The sequence below is a fragment of the Pseudopipra pipra genome, chromosome 19 (genome assembly GCF_036250125.1).
Source record: "Pseudopipra pipra isolate bDixPip1 chromosome 19, bDixPip1.hap1, whole genome shotgun sequence".
Classification (NCBI taxonomy): Eukaryota; Metazoa; Chordata; class Aves; order Passeriformes; family Pipridae; genus Pseudopipra; species Pseudopipra pipra.
In genome coordinates, this window is record NC_087567.1 from 5,243,729 (window position 1) to 5,257,754 (window position 14,026).

General features: G+C 54.6%; 1 long non-coding RNA gene across 1 annotated transcript; it reads right to left on the reverse strand.

The window, feature by feature from the left end:
- Positions 1–146: 146 nt before the first annotated feature.
- LOC135424494 (uncharacterized) lies at positions 147–7,380 on the reverse strand. The gene is made up of 4 exons (XR_010435254.1): positions 6,605–7,380; positions 1,047–1,130; positions 778–927; positions 147–254 (listed from the first exon to the last, which is right to left on the reverse strand). It is a non-coding gene; the product is annotated as an uncharacterized LOC135424494 (long non-coding RNA).
- Positions 7,381–14,026: the final 6,646 nt, after the last annotated feature.

Genomic DNA, 14,026 nt, shown 5'->3' on the forward strand with positions numbered 1-14,026 from the left:
CGATCACCCCGTGCCCACAGGCTACTCTACGGCTGGGGCTGCTGGACACAACCCAAGCCAGGGCTCAGCCTTAGACAGGCAAAGTTCCCTCCTGCACCAGTGTTTAAGCCAGAGCCTGGCTCTCCCTGAGCCATGGGAGGGCAGCTGGGTGATGTGGGTTCATCAGTGTTCAGTGTCCTGGGTTGGTCTGCGGAGGGTTTCGGTGTGTGCCAAGGCTGGAATGGGCTGGGTGCTGCCTGCAGGGCATGGAGGAGCTGCAGGAGGAGAAGGAATCATCATTAGTTGTATGCTCAGAGCTGGGACAGACAAGGCTAGAAGACTGGGGGGATCTGCCAAAGGAGAGGCAGGGCAAGATGAGTCCCTGAGCTGCTCCGGGCATTCAGCACCCCCGGGGGGATTAGGAATGAGCCCTGGCCTCAATTTGCCCCCAGAACCCCACACATGTGCCCCCTCACCCTCAACACCAAAGGTTCCCTTCCCAGGGCCAAGGCCTGTGAGTTGCTCTACCTTTTCTGGGAGCCACAGATGGACACCCCAGAGCCAGCCCTCACTCTCTGGGGTCAATGAACAGGACACAAAGCCACATCAGTCACAAATTCAACACAGAACTACAGAATTGTTTGGTTTGGAAGAGCATCCACAGCTTCTCTGGGAAACCTGCACTCCATCCCAGATGGATTACCACTGGCTCTGCTGCCTTTTCTGTCCCTACAAGATGCTCCTGGCATCCAGACAGTGGGTGGGAGGCCACAGAGAAAGAACTGGATGTGCCCTCACCTGGGAACTGAGCTCCTATTGAAAGTAATTGGAAAAATGGGGTTTTTCCTTCCAATCTGGCAGCTCCAGGCTCTACTTTCCTTTCCCTAGAGCAAGACACTTTTCTTGAGACTTCACAGGCTCACCAGTAGGCAGGAAGACCTAGAAATCCTGGGTGAAACAAGAGAAAAACATCATTAAAATGTGACCAGGCTTTTTACCCCAAGCTAGCACTTCCTTTCCATAGTTTCCCCAAATCTGCATCATCCCAGGTAACTGCTACATCCCACCTGGCTTTTACTCCCAAGTGGTGTCACGTGGTGTTTGAGTCAGAGTTGGCCTCAGTCCTGGTCTCTTCCTCTCCCTCGGAGTGCCTGGGGACAGAGGACATGGGATGAGCTGTGGGCAGCAGTGCCAATTGCAGCCCCTTTCGAAAGGAAAGTGGTAAGTCTGTAACAGCAAACCCCCCCTTTCCCCATGTCCCCACAGCTCTCCAAAGCAGTGTGCAGCAGCAGGGTAAATGTCCCTTGCAGGGGGACCAGGCTCCTCAGCTCAAGTCCCACAAGGAATTTCTGCAGCACAGTTTAGCCTGGAATGTGCTAATTTTCTCCAACAATGCTTTTTTTCTTTTCTTTTTTTCTTTTCTTTTTTTTTCTTTTTTTTTTTTTTTTTTTGCTAGGAAATAAATAAATCATGAAAGTTCTCCATCATTCTCTCCAACCAGCTGTCCCTGTATCACGGCCCATCCTTCCCCTGGGCTTTGGAACTGGGTCAGTGAGCAACATCCAGCAGTGGTTGCTTCCCACTGAAATTCATAGAAAGCAGATATGGCCCCTGGTGCTTTGGAGTGACTTTGCCTTTCCAGCACGAATCTCAGCCAGCCCAGAGTGGGGTGGCTGGAGGAGAAGATGATGCCCAAGCAAACCCTCAAAGGGACCAGGGGCTCTGCCAGCAGTGCTTCCCTGCATCCCACTGCCATGTTGGGGGTCATAGCTTTGCATCTTCACTACCTGGTGGGGACTGGATGTCTTTGAACTTCCATCCCCTGCCAAACTTGGCTGAAATAAGCCAGCAGGCTTGAAAGCTATCTGGGGGAGCAGACACACGTGTGTGCATGGACACACACAGAGAGCAATCACACAGCACTTACTGCTGGGGAAACCAGGTAAAAGGGGGAGCAGCTTTGTCCTGTAATTTTGGCCTTGCTCTGCCTGGTTACATCCCATGGTAAAAGGGAATTTGTGCTCTATGGGTTGGGGACCAGGTCTTGGGACAGAGCATGTCTCATCGTAGGTAATGTGACTGAAACAAGTCCAGGGACCTCCTTGGGCTGCCAAAGGAGCCCTGCAGAGCCCAGAGAGGTGGGTAAAACCCATCCCCACCTCCAGATACCCAGCTGGCTTTTCCACTTGTGAAGCACAGCTCCTTTGCAGTGCTAGAATTTGGGGTCACTTTCAATACCTCACTCCAAAATCAGAGGAAAAACCAGAGATGCTCTCTGAGTCACTGGCATGTTGTTACCAAGGACACTAAGGTTCCTGATTTTGAAGAAGAGATTAATTACATTCTACAAATAGACATTTTATCTGCACTGAAGAGCAGCAAGAACGAGTTCTTTTAGCGTAGCTCATTATGTATCAGCAGGTAGTATTGTGACAGATGTAGGAATCCAGTCGCATTGTCACTTGGGTTTAATCATCAGAAAGCTTGTCTTCCCCGGGTCAGCTCCTAGTGAGGATTTGTAATATTTACATAGCACTTGGGGCTGGCTTCTTTATTGCTGGAGTCTGTATTCACTCGTCAGTCTCTCATTATGCATATGCCAGTATTAATTGCATTTAGAAATGAGATTCTAAAGGAGAAGTGAGAGCTATTTAGACCTCCATTCAGCTTGAAAGACAGCAGCCTTCTGTGTGACAGCTCTCGAGATGTTCTTGCGCTCAGCTCTCTCCCCAGCTGAAAAGCAGGTGTTGGAGAGAGTTGGTGTCGGAGCCACTGTATCAGCACTGCCTTTTGTGCATGCCCAGACATTTATATAACCGACAGGATAATGACTCCGCAGAAGTGGCACAGAATTGACCCTTCTGGTACTGGATTGAACACAGCAAGGGAGGGAGCAGATCTGCTCCACTGCTGTGCAGACGTGAGGGGGGAAAGCGATGCTGAGCCTTGTCTCCCACGGAAAGAGGAGGGGTGTGTTTTCTTGCCGGTGGGTTTGGGGGTTATTTGTCGGCTCGGCTGTGCCTGCAGCACTTCGGAGCGGTGTTTGTGGCCTTGCTAATGTATTTAAAGTCTCACAGAAATTCAGCTGACACTTGTCTGTGCCCGCCTGCTGCGCGCCGATTGCTCCAGCCTGGAGATGCAGAGCCGCGTGCCACCGCTGCCGGCTGCCAGCCGTGCCTGGGCGGTGGAAACGAGGAGGTCACGTCCTGCTTTCCAGAGGGAAATAAGCTGGAAGGTTAATCTAGATGATGCCAAACTGCTGGCTCTGTTTTCTCCAGCCTGGGGTGCAGAGGATCTGTTCTTGCCTTGCAGCACCGTGTGTGGGGTGTGACAAAGGTGTTCTCATGGGGGGAGAGATCGCCACAGGCACTTAATGCTTCCTCTCTCCATGGCCCTGACTCCCAGTCCTAGGAAAATAACCCCTCTGGGGCGTGGGGAATTCATGTCCAGCCTGTTGGGATGGGCTAAGAAAACAGCAGCAAGGCAAATACATGTTTCACTTCTCCAAAGAGCCTCCTTTGCTTTGCCATAGTCCAGCACTGCCCCACCAAGCCTGATCCATCTCCAAGAGCTCTCCGTGGAGCACATCTCCCCTCACAGATGTGACCCTTCCCAGTAGGCTCCTGTGGGTGCTCCTGTGCTCCTTTGAGTGTCCTGTACTCCCTCGGGTGCTTAGTGCCCTGCATCCTCCAGCCTGGATTGGTACCAAACCCCAACCCTGGGTTCCATGCCAGCATCATTTCTACCTCCCCAAAACCAGGAGCAGCTCCAGCCAGGAAGGGACAGGAGGGGAGGAACATGAGAAAGGCAAACAGAACAGACATCCATAACCAGCCCTGGCCCCTGGCCAGGACCTCCTCATTAAATATCACATACAACAAAGGATAAATCACTGCTCGTTGAGGTAATCCAAGCACCAGAGCCCAAGGAGTCCCTCTTGACCTTCCTGTCCCTTGATGGGATGTTAGTCCAGGGTAGTGTTCCAGTTTGCTTTTCAACTCCAGCGAGGTGGGGGATAACAGAACCCATGGCTGGGATGGTAGGAGGAAACTCTTCAAACCTCTCCACTGGAGATGATGGCAGCCAGCTCCAGGGGCCAACCTTAACCCCACAGACCCCTGGCCGAGCCCCCCAGCCCTGTGAGTGTGGGCCAAGGACAACCTGCACCATCCCTGGCAGCCCCAAGGTATATAAATAGAAGACAGGGACGTGAAGGAGGTCAAGTGAGCAGAGGATTTCACATAATCTGATCTTGCCTGTGTTGTTCATTTGTGTCCTTTGCCCAGGACGCACGCCCTGCTTCGCGCACGGGGACGTCAGAGACAGAGGGTTGATCCTGCACCGAGCCAGGTTTATCCCATGGAACATGTGGGCTCCTGACTTTTTCTTCATTGTGTGCTGTTTTGTCAGGGATGTCTTTAATTCAGCTGTCATCCACAGCAGTGCACACATGGAAAATGCTGGTCTTCGTTACTGTGTGGGGTCCTGGTGCCCGACCAGACTGAGCCTGGTCCTCTAGCTCACCAAAACTCAGTTGGATCAAAACTGTACTGGGGCTCTGGTGCCACAGGTCTGTTCCCGGTCCTGAGAATGCTGCCTGCCCTCCATCATCTCCATCTGAAGCCTTGGTCCACTCTGCCTTGGTCTCCTGTACCACTTCTCCCCAGTCCCTGGGGGACTTTTCTCTTGCTTTTGCTACTTCTCTTTTCCAGGATATGAAAAGCTGGAGACAGAATTTTTCCTGGTATAGACTGGAATGGCTCTGACTGATGCCAGCACAGAGCAAGGCAAGTAGATGAATGTCCAAAATAGAGCAAGTAGAAAATCTCTTAATAGGCACTGGTAGTTAATGGTGAGAGCAATTAATCACCGAAAGAACTAATCCAGAGGCATGTGGCTTCTCTGTGGGCTGTGTTGCTGTCTCGCTGGCCATGCATTGATGATGATGATGGTGGTCATGGTGAAACCAGATGGGTGCTAGGACTGACCAGGCTGCAGGGCCCCAGTTTAGACGTGGTGGAGGGAGCGATGATCCTGCCATGAGCAGGAAGGGCAGCACCAGTGTCCCTCCCAACCTCAGCTTTTTCAGCTCCAGGCTCCTTCCTGGCTCCTCCTGCACGGATTTGTGCTTTCCCACTGCTTGCTGCTTACAAGCTGCCCTCTCACACTGCTCCCATGGGCAGGGCTTGTGCTGCAGTTGGATCTGCCTTCCAGGACCAGGGCACTGCACTGTCCGCACACTGTGCCTTCATGCCATCGCTCCAGGTGACCTGTCCCCCCAGCTATGTACCTGCCCCATGTGTGGGCAGCGCTGCCCAATTGTCCTGCAGCTTCCAAAGGGAGGGACCTGCAGGCTGCCAGCCTTGCCAACCACCCTAATACCCCCTGCCCAGAGACAGCCCCCACCTCTGCTCAGGCACTTAATGAATGTTGAATTCCTCCGGGGCTGTGCTGCAGGTAGCACGGGGAGGGCTGGGGGCATGCAGGACAGGAGATGCCTTCCCTGCTTTGAGTCTTGTTTCTCCCTGCCCTGACTTAATTGGCTCATTAAGTGCCAATTTGACCTCCACACTTTCAGATGTCTCCAGTCTCCAGCGGTAAATAGATTTGTGCGTCTCCAGCGGAAACCTCCCCGGGCTGAGCCTGGTGTTGGAGCAGGCGGCTGCACAGCAAGCGAGGGCGATGCTCGGCCTCGCCGAGAGCACGGCCCTGCTGCCACCGAGCTGAAGCCAAGCGAGAGCTGAACGGGAACAAAACTCCCTCCCAAAAGGCACGGGGGAGCTGCAGGTAGTGGAAGCCGCAGCCGCCGGCACCGTGCCCGTGGCGCAGCGGGGAGGCACCGAGCAGGAGGTGACCCTGCCCTCCTGTCGCAGCTTTGTCATTGCCTCGGTGTGGGACTGCAGCAAGTCCCTTCCCATCTGCTCCCTGCCATTGCCTCAGAGCCAGGAGGAGTGTGAGCGTGTGTGTGAACACGGAGCACAGCGCAACAGGGCCATGGCTGCAGGGTGGTGGCTGCTGACTCTGCCGAGAGCCAACGTTCAGCCGATGCTCTCAAGCATCTTATGTACCCAGACACTCATCCAACCTCCTGGCACCCCGAGGATGGAGCAGGATCTCCCTGGGGCTGTTTTACACCAGCTGAGTGCTGCTGAGTGTCACTGGTAGCCTGGTGATGTCCCCACAGCTGAGATTACTGCTCAATCTCCTCCCAGGCTGAGGCATGAGCACACACAGGCATCCAGGCTGCTTGCCAGGATGGATGGCAGGGACTGGACTGCTCCATTTGGGAAATGCACCTTGATCGGTGAATGTAAAAGCATCCCAGGAGTTCAGCCCTGGCCCTTTGCACCAGAAAGGCAGGAGGACCAATCTTGCATTTCCTCCTTGCTCTCACTGGTGCATTGGAGAGGAGGTGACAGCACATCACAGAGGGCTCCCCTCTGCCCAGCTCGAGGGAATGTCTCCTGGTGTCACCCAGAGAACTGAAACCAGAAGGAACCCAAATACTTCCAAGAATAGATCATTGGCTGAGTTTAGACACCCTCCACCCCAAGGCCACCCCTCACCCTCCTGTCCCCAACCCCAGGGCCCCGAGGGGACAGGAAAGGGATGGGAGAGGACTTACGGTTCGACTTTGTTGCAGAAGCGGCGCCGCAGCAAGAGGAGCAGTGGACCGAGGACCAGGATTGTGGTGCACATGGCGCTTCCTCCATCACCACGCAGTGCCAACAGCCCCTCACATCCCTCCCGGAGCCACCGCTCAGCCCAGGGCTGCCACCCGTGCCTGGATGGCCTGTCACCCCTGGCTCATGGGCACCTTTCCCCAGCAGCCACCTGAAAGCTCTCAGGGAAGGTTTTAGGAGGATTTAAGGCAGGATCAGATGTAATTAAGAGGCAGCAAATGAGGACGCTCTCCCCTGACCTCGGACGGGAGGGACCCCAGCAGTTGGTCTGTGACCCACTGAGCACTTAATTGGTTTTGGCATGTGCAGCTGCCCTGGCTGGTCCTGGCCCCACACCTTGGCCAGGTGGGTGCTGGGGGTGACGTGTCATGGACCAAGCCCGTTCCCACCCCATCCACCCTATGGCACCCCCAGTCTGTCTTCCTGCCCCCACCAGCCCCACACCACCAGGGCTGGGTGCCCCCCTCTGCTCACCCCTTTCCCATGTGCCTCCCTCCCCTCTTTGCCCACCTTCCCCCTGTTCCTCTCTTTTCCTCCAGCTCCTCTATCCCTCTGCCTGCCAGACCTGCCTCAACCCGCTCCCCCCTTCCTGGCTCCAGTAATCTGACAGGCTCAGACCTGCCTGTAATTCCCTGTGGACACGTCTCAGCCAGCTGATCCCAAGACCTTGTCTGCATCCTTCCCTCTCCCGGGCTGGGTTTGCCTCCTCCTCCCCACTCTCCCATCACTCAGCAGCACACACACTTTTCTCCACAGAATGGCACTGGCCCTACAATCTCCTCCAGATCTCCGTGCCCATTCCATTGTCTTGCCAGGGAAGCCTTTCCCTCCACTATCACTTCCACAGGCAGTGAAATGCCTTCGCACAGCCCTTTGCAATGCAGAACACGTCTTCTGGAGTGACTTTGTGGGTTTAGGTTAAAGAGGACAACTGGGAAAACACCTCTGGAAGAGAGAGGGTGAGGGTAGACAGCCGTGTGTGCACATGCAAACCTGTGGACACACATACATATAAGGCTTAATGGTGGTCATGGCCCTGACCTGGAGAAGAGCCCTGGAGCAAAGCAGGGAGCTGCAGGCAGTGGCTTCCTGGGCACATGTAGGGTTTTGACCCCAGGTGAGGTTTTTCCATGAGGTTCCTCTGGTAAATGCTCTCTGCCTACACCCCCAGCACTGCCTGCCCCACGTGGACACTGGGCAGTGGGCTCTGAGCTGTGGAGACACACAAGGGTCTAACTCTGGTGCTCACCAAAGTTGGGACGTGTCTCCCTTTGGGGCTGTGCACACAACCCTGCAGCTTCTCCCAATGCCCCTGCTCCGTTTTGGCCCCGGGGCTGTGACATGGGATGGGTGTTGGCTGCAGCAGGACAGCTGAGAAAAGCCCCAGGCTGGGCACTCAGATGGAAAACAGCTTCCCCCTGTAAAAGGGGTTTTGAAACTAGAACTGAATCCAAGCAACCTACATGGGTCCAGGTTCAGTGAGTGGTTGGGTCTGAATGAAATCAAAATGGAGCTTTCCAGGAAGCCTGGTTTTCCATCCCCATCCATCCAGGGCCAAAGATTCCCCCTCCCAAGTCCAGCCATGGCAGGGGCCTGGGACAGCTGTGGTTAATCCCCTCCTGGCGGACGTGTCCTCCCAAATTCTCCAAGCCCTGAAAACAACAGTCTCAAGCAGCACTTGAAATGTCAAGTAAAACCAAATTCCTCTAAGGCCATCCAGTCTCTGTTCCTGAACTCGGGGGTCAGCCGGGAGCAAAGGGGATGGATCTGGCCTTGTTACTGGCACCGGCAGGATGGGAAGCCTTTGTGAGAGTAGTGGAAGAAACATCCCAAGTGTGTCCTGCAGCCAGATGGAGGCAAGAGTGAATAATTTCTTCCTGAGTGTAAGTCAGGCCGGACGGAGGGTGCGGAGCTGCCTTATGCAAGGCACCGGGGAGCGCGTGGGGTGGCCAAGCCCCATGTCCTGTCCAGCCTCTCTGGAGCACGCTGGGCCCCCAGGAGCATGTTTCGGTATGCTGTGAACTCATCGAAGCCAAATAAACAGCGGCTTCTGGCTGAGCTGAAGCCCAAGAGGCTGGAAGGACCTTCTTTTCCCTGGCAATAGGCAGCCTGGCTTTCGTAATCCCTGGGAGGACATCCTGCTTGTAAACCCTTCTCCCCTTGCCGAGGACCCAGCCAAGCTGTCACCAGCAGAGTCCCCATTCTTGCATCCCAGGTGCTGCCTGAGGCCATGAGCTTGCTGCTTTGGAGACTTGTTATATCCATACAGCCTCCATAACCAAACAGGGCACCTGGGTTGCCCCAGCATCCCTCTGTGGGCACGTGAACCCTGGGTGCAGAAGGGAACCCAGTGCAGGGGGCAGTGCCTAAGTGCTGGTCCCTCCACTCACTTGGGTGACCTTTGCAATGCAAACCACATCTTCTGGAATTGAATGACTTTGGCACTGAGGTAATTGGTGACCTTGGCAGCCAAAACTCACCCCGAGTGGCAGCGTATCGCTTCCAAACACCCTTGATTGATGCCGAGAGGTGCTCGGTTCAAAGGCAAGGTAATGTGAGCAGATTAGTTAATGCTGCTTGCCCTGGCCCTTGAGAGCAGGGCTGGAATGGCAGGGCAGACTTAATGGGTTTTGAAGGCTTTTCTTTTTAAGATATGAATCAATGAAGCTGTACAAGGACCATGGATAATGTGACCGGAATAAGAATCAGGGCTTGTCTTTGAATCAGAGCGAGGTCCCTGATGGTGTTTACTTCATGTCCTGCCACCAAATGTGAGATGACATGAATATATTACCTTACTGGCTTTCCTGAGCAATCCCTGCCAAGCTCAGATCAGCTTCAGGAAGGAAAAGAACAGCAAAGAGAATCTGTTTGGAAGTGTCAACTTGTTTCCCTGTCATCCCCAGTTACCACTGAAGGGTCTGGCTGTGACAGGGGCCACACTCCTGCAGGGAGAGCTGGGCACAGAGGGTGAAGGGGAAGGTGGTGACACTAGAGGCTGTTCAGGGTCTGAGGAAGTTTAGCAGCTGGCTGATGCCTTGTCCATGAAGCCCTGTGGTGCTGGATCTGTCATCTGCTTCCTGAGTGTCTCTTGCTCCATCTCTCCCAGTTGCATCACAAGGTTTCAGTTTCCTCAAATCCCAGTGTGGGACTGTGGGTTTTTGCAACATTCCCAGATGAGGAACAGGTTGGTCTGGGTTTGAAGTGTTCTCCAGAACTGCCTTGGCAGCTTCTCTCCACGCCCTGCCCTGCCTATGAGCACTGAGTAGCATTCAGCCCCACTCCCAAGGCTCCTCTGCTTCCTATTCCCCTGGATGTTGTAATCCTTGGGGATTTTTAGATTGTGTGGGTTGGTAGGGATTTTTTGGGGAAGGAGGTGGAAAGCTGACATAAGGATTACGGTCATGGGGAGGTTTTGCTGTCCCCATTGCACCCACTACCTCTCCTCTGTCTGCTGCTGCCAAGAGTCTCCATCCCATGCTCCCTTTCCAGGCATCACCCCAGTGCTGCTGCTGTGCCAGTCCCCAGGTCAGCATCCCCAGCATCCCACACCATCCTCCTCCAACATGTGGGGGTGGTGAGCTGCAGGTCAGAGTGGCTGCAGGGGTTGAGGTCTCCTCCGGGAGCTGGGGGCTCAGGGCAGGGACCCACTGGGGGGTTTCCATCAGTGACACCTCAGTCTCTGCATAAGCTGCATTGTTGGACTTGGACCCCAGAGCAGACAAACCCTATTTCCATGTTAGAAGGACAGTCTGGGCTGGTTTGGTTTAAGCATATTCCCCACAGTTCTGGCAGTGCTGCCTGCAGTCTGGATTCCATCAGCAGAGGAATGTCTGCTCCCAGCTTTGCCCAGCACCAGCAGCTTGGGTATCACTTCCCAGGGCTGCCTGGGGCTGGGAGGGGACAGCAGCTCCCTACATCATCACTTCCCTGTCTCAGCTCTTCCCAGCTGAGTTGAGGACATAGAACTGGGGGAATCCCAATTTCTCGACACCACCAATCTTTACAAGTAAACTGGTGACCAAGCGTTCCAGCAACATGGACAAAGACTGCCTGATTAAACTGGGATCCCATGTGGGCTCACCATGGGATGGAGATTCAGACAGCAATGCAACCCCAGCTGGACCTGGGGGGTCCTGCTGGCTGTAGCCCCTTTTAACCCCCTGGTTAGGGGGGCATGTTGTGCCCCAACCTGATCCCACAGTGGCTCGCAGACCACCGGCACTGCCGGCACAGCGCTGGAGCATTAGGATTGCACACAGGTCTCATGGGATCAGAGAAGCTGGGGGAAGGAAACCTGCAATAAGCACAGAGTATTTGTACAGGCTTTAGGCTAAATCCTTCACTCCCTGGGTAGCAACACTGCAAAGCTGTTTCCTAAAGTCTTGTTATTCCTTTTCAGGCCAGGACTTTGCAGTCGGCAGCAGGGCTGGATTAGGAAGAGGGAGAGAGAGGCACGGCACGCTGAGGGCATTGCTGGGTGAGCCAGGCTGGCAAACAGGGGCTTTGCTTCAGCAAAGTTCAGGGTGACAAGTCCAATGTCACCACGTCAGGTATCAAAGCAGCCCAGAGTGCCTCTGGGAGGAGGATGACGGTGCAACACCCAACGTGGCATGCACCACACTCTTGCCTTCAGCCTTATTTCACTTAAAATCCCAGAACTGCTCCTGTTCTGGCCTGGAGAAGGGATCCTTGCTGAATCCCTGCAATAAGGGCTTGGGGCAGCTCCTGCAGCTCTTTCCCAAAGCGCTCCCTGAGGGAGTTCACAGGGTGTCTTCCCAGGGCCACCCCAATGAGTGGTGTGGTCCAAAGGTCCCAGGGAGCTGACATTGCAGGGGACACAAGAAGTCACCCACTTTTCTCCAGGAACCAAATCTTGAGGCTGAACCCAGGCATGAGAGAAGGTGGGCTCAGCCCCGAGGGTCTGGATTTCGGGTGCTTGCCTTCACCCCAGAGACAGTGGAGGAGTCAAGGGTGGGGATCTGCCATCATCCACATCCCACACGCTGTGGAGCTGAAGTCTTGGGATTTTTTGCCTTCACCTCCCACTCGAGGATCGGGAGCCAAGTACATTTCTCATTGCACCCAGCACACGGGAGGAGGAGAGGCAATGTGGGAGGGCACAGGGGGAGTGGGAGAAGCCGTGGGCAGGCAGGTACAGACCCCGCAGGAACATGATACACCACAAGCAGAGGCTTGGAGGGCCTGGAAATCCATCCCCACCCTCTGCAGCCAGGGTGGAGGATGGCTTTGATCTCTCCCTGTTGTGCAGAAGCTCTGGGAGACGCAGACTCAGGCTCAGGAGGGACAGGGCACCACAGTGTCACCTTATCGTGGGGACAGGTCCATATGAGTTGGAGGTGGAAAGCAGGAGGGCTGCAATGCTCAGCTGGTGAGGCAAGAGGGATCAGGGTGTTGAAATGAATTGGGATCTGAGAGAGATGGAGCGATTTCTTCAATACAGAGCACCCAGGCTGACCCAACCTCCCTGCTGGCCATGGGGACCAGGTTCTCTGTCCCCCACCCTGAACCCCATGGCCCCAGACTTCCCTGCCTTGGTAGCAGACACTGTGCTGAGATCCCTTCTGGGACAGCAGGCTGCAATGGTATCAAGGCAGCATCTTTCTCCTTCTGGAGCAAGTGACCTCCTAACCCCAAGCCCTTGAGAGCAACACTCGCGGGAAACCATGGAAACGGGCAGCAGGCACGTGACAGAGTGTGCCTGCACTCCTCCCCTGATTTATGTCCCATGTCTGGGACAAGACACAGAAGTGAAGGGCTGTTGGGATCGTTTGGGATTTTGAGGCAGCAGAGCATCACCACCACTTTACTCTCCCTCTCCTCTTTGCGGAGCGGGATGGCACATGGGAACAGGGCTCCTGCCAGGGCCAGAAGTGATGACCCCAGAGAGGGAGGCAGAAATCTGGAAGAGGCTGGGGGACTTCTCACTTACTTTTCTAATTTTTCTAATATTTTAATATTTCTAAATGGAGACTCTTGAGCAGAGATCCTTCAACTCCTGGTGCCAGGGAGCAAAGCAATGCACCCACTGTGCCCAGGCTCACCATGGAACCAGGTGCCAGTGTGGATGAGGACACCAGGTACAAAAGCTTCAAAGAGTCCTTTTCTTTAAACACACAGTGAGAAGCAGTGCTCCACTTAGATTATTGCCCCACTGTTCATATTGGTCAGAATTTGGTCGTTTCCCCTTTTTGAAAGTGCTTGCCCTGCATTGCTGTTTTGCTCTGGTTTTAAGCTGGGTCTCTCTGTGTTTAAGCTAAGTCTAAAGCACCTCTTCCCCTGCACTTCAAGGGCAGGCAATAAGCTTGGCCATGCCATCCTTGGACCAGAGGGGTTTCTCTGCTGCATGGTGACCACCTGGGGACACTGCAGTTAATGTTTGAGCAGAGGTTCATGGACACTAATCCCAGTGGCCAATGGGCAGAAGGCAAATCCAAAAACTTGGTGAAAATCTGATGATTCAGCAGCTGGTTATGGTGTTATTGAAAAATTCCCGACCTCTGGCCGGGTCAGATTGGCCACACTGCTGTGTTGTCACACCGGTGGTTTTGGCAGCTCCCAGCTGAGCTTTGTACTTGAGCCGAGGGATTCACGGGTGCCTGGGGCTCCTGGTCTGTCCCAGCATATATTCATGGGGGGATCCACAGTGGGGGATCTGCGGGCGGCGTGTTCTCCACCAGCTCTCATTAGCTCTGCAAGAGCGAATTTGCTGACACCGGCAGTCTGGCGGCTGCTAACGGGGAGGTGGCAGGGATGGTTTGGAGGAGAAATACAAGGCAAAAAGCCTCGACAGATCTGCAATAACAAAGCTCCAGATCCCCAAGGGGCTCAGCCACCCCCCAGCCTGCCTGCTCGGGTGTCAGAGCACACCCGCAGCCCGTCTGTCCGTCCGTCTGCCTGTCTGCCCTGCGAGGGTGCGCAGCGGGTGCGGGAGGCGGCTGCGCTCACCCGCTGCTTCCCTTGTCTCTGATCCCCCTCTGGGGGACTGCCGGTTATTACAAGCCTCCGTAGGATTTTCCTGCTCGCTGTGCAAATGGACTGTGCTGCGGGTTTAATATGCCGGATTGCCGAGGAGCTGGAGATGGCATTTGGGTAAAAAGCAGCCCAAAAGCACACCCACGAAGGCGGCGGGAAGCCTGGAGTGGAGGTGTTCCCTGACAAGGCACTGCCAGGAGCAGTGCAATCGCAGAACGACAGTAATACCTTCATTTCACAAGTGTCTTAACTCCAGATCCCTTTCAGTTGGGTCCTGCCACGAAAAGGGAGACCAAATTCTCGGCATTGAAGAAGTCCCTGTGGGACCGATCACAATCTCTTTTGGGGGGCAAAGAGATGCTCACAGT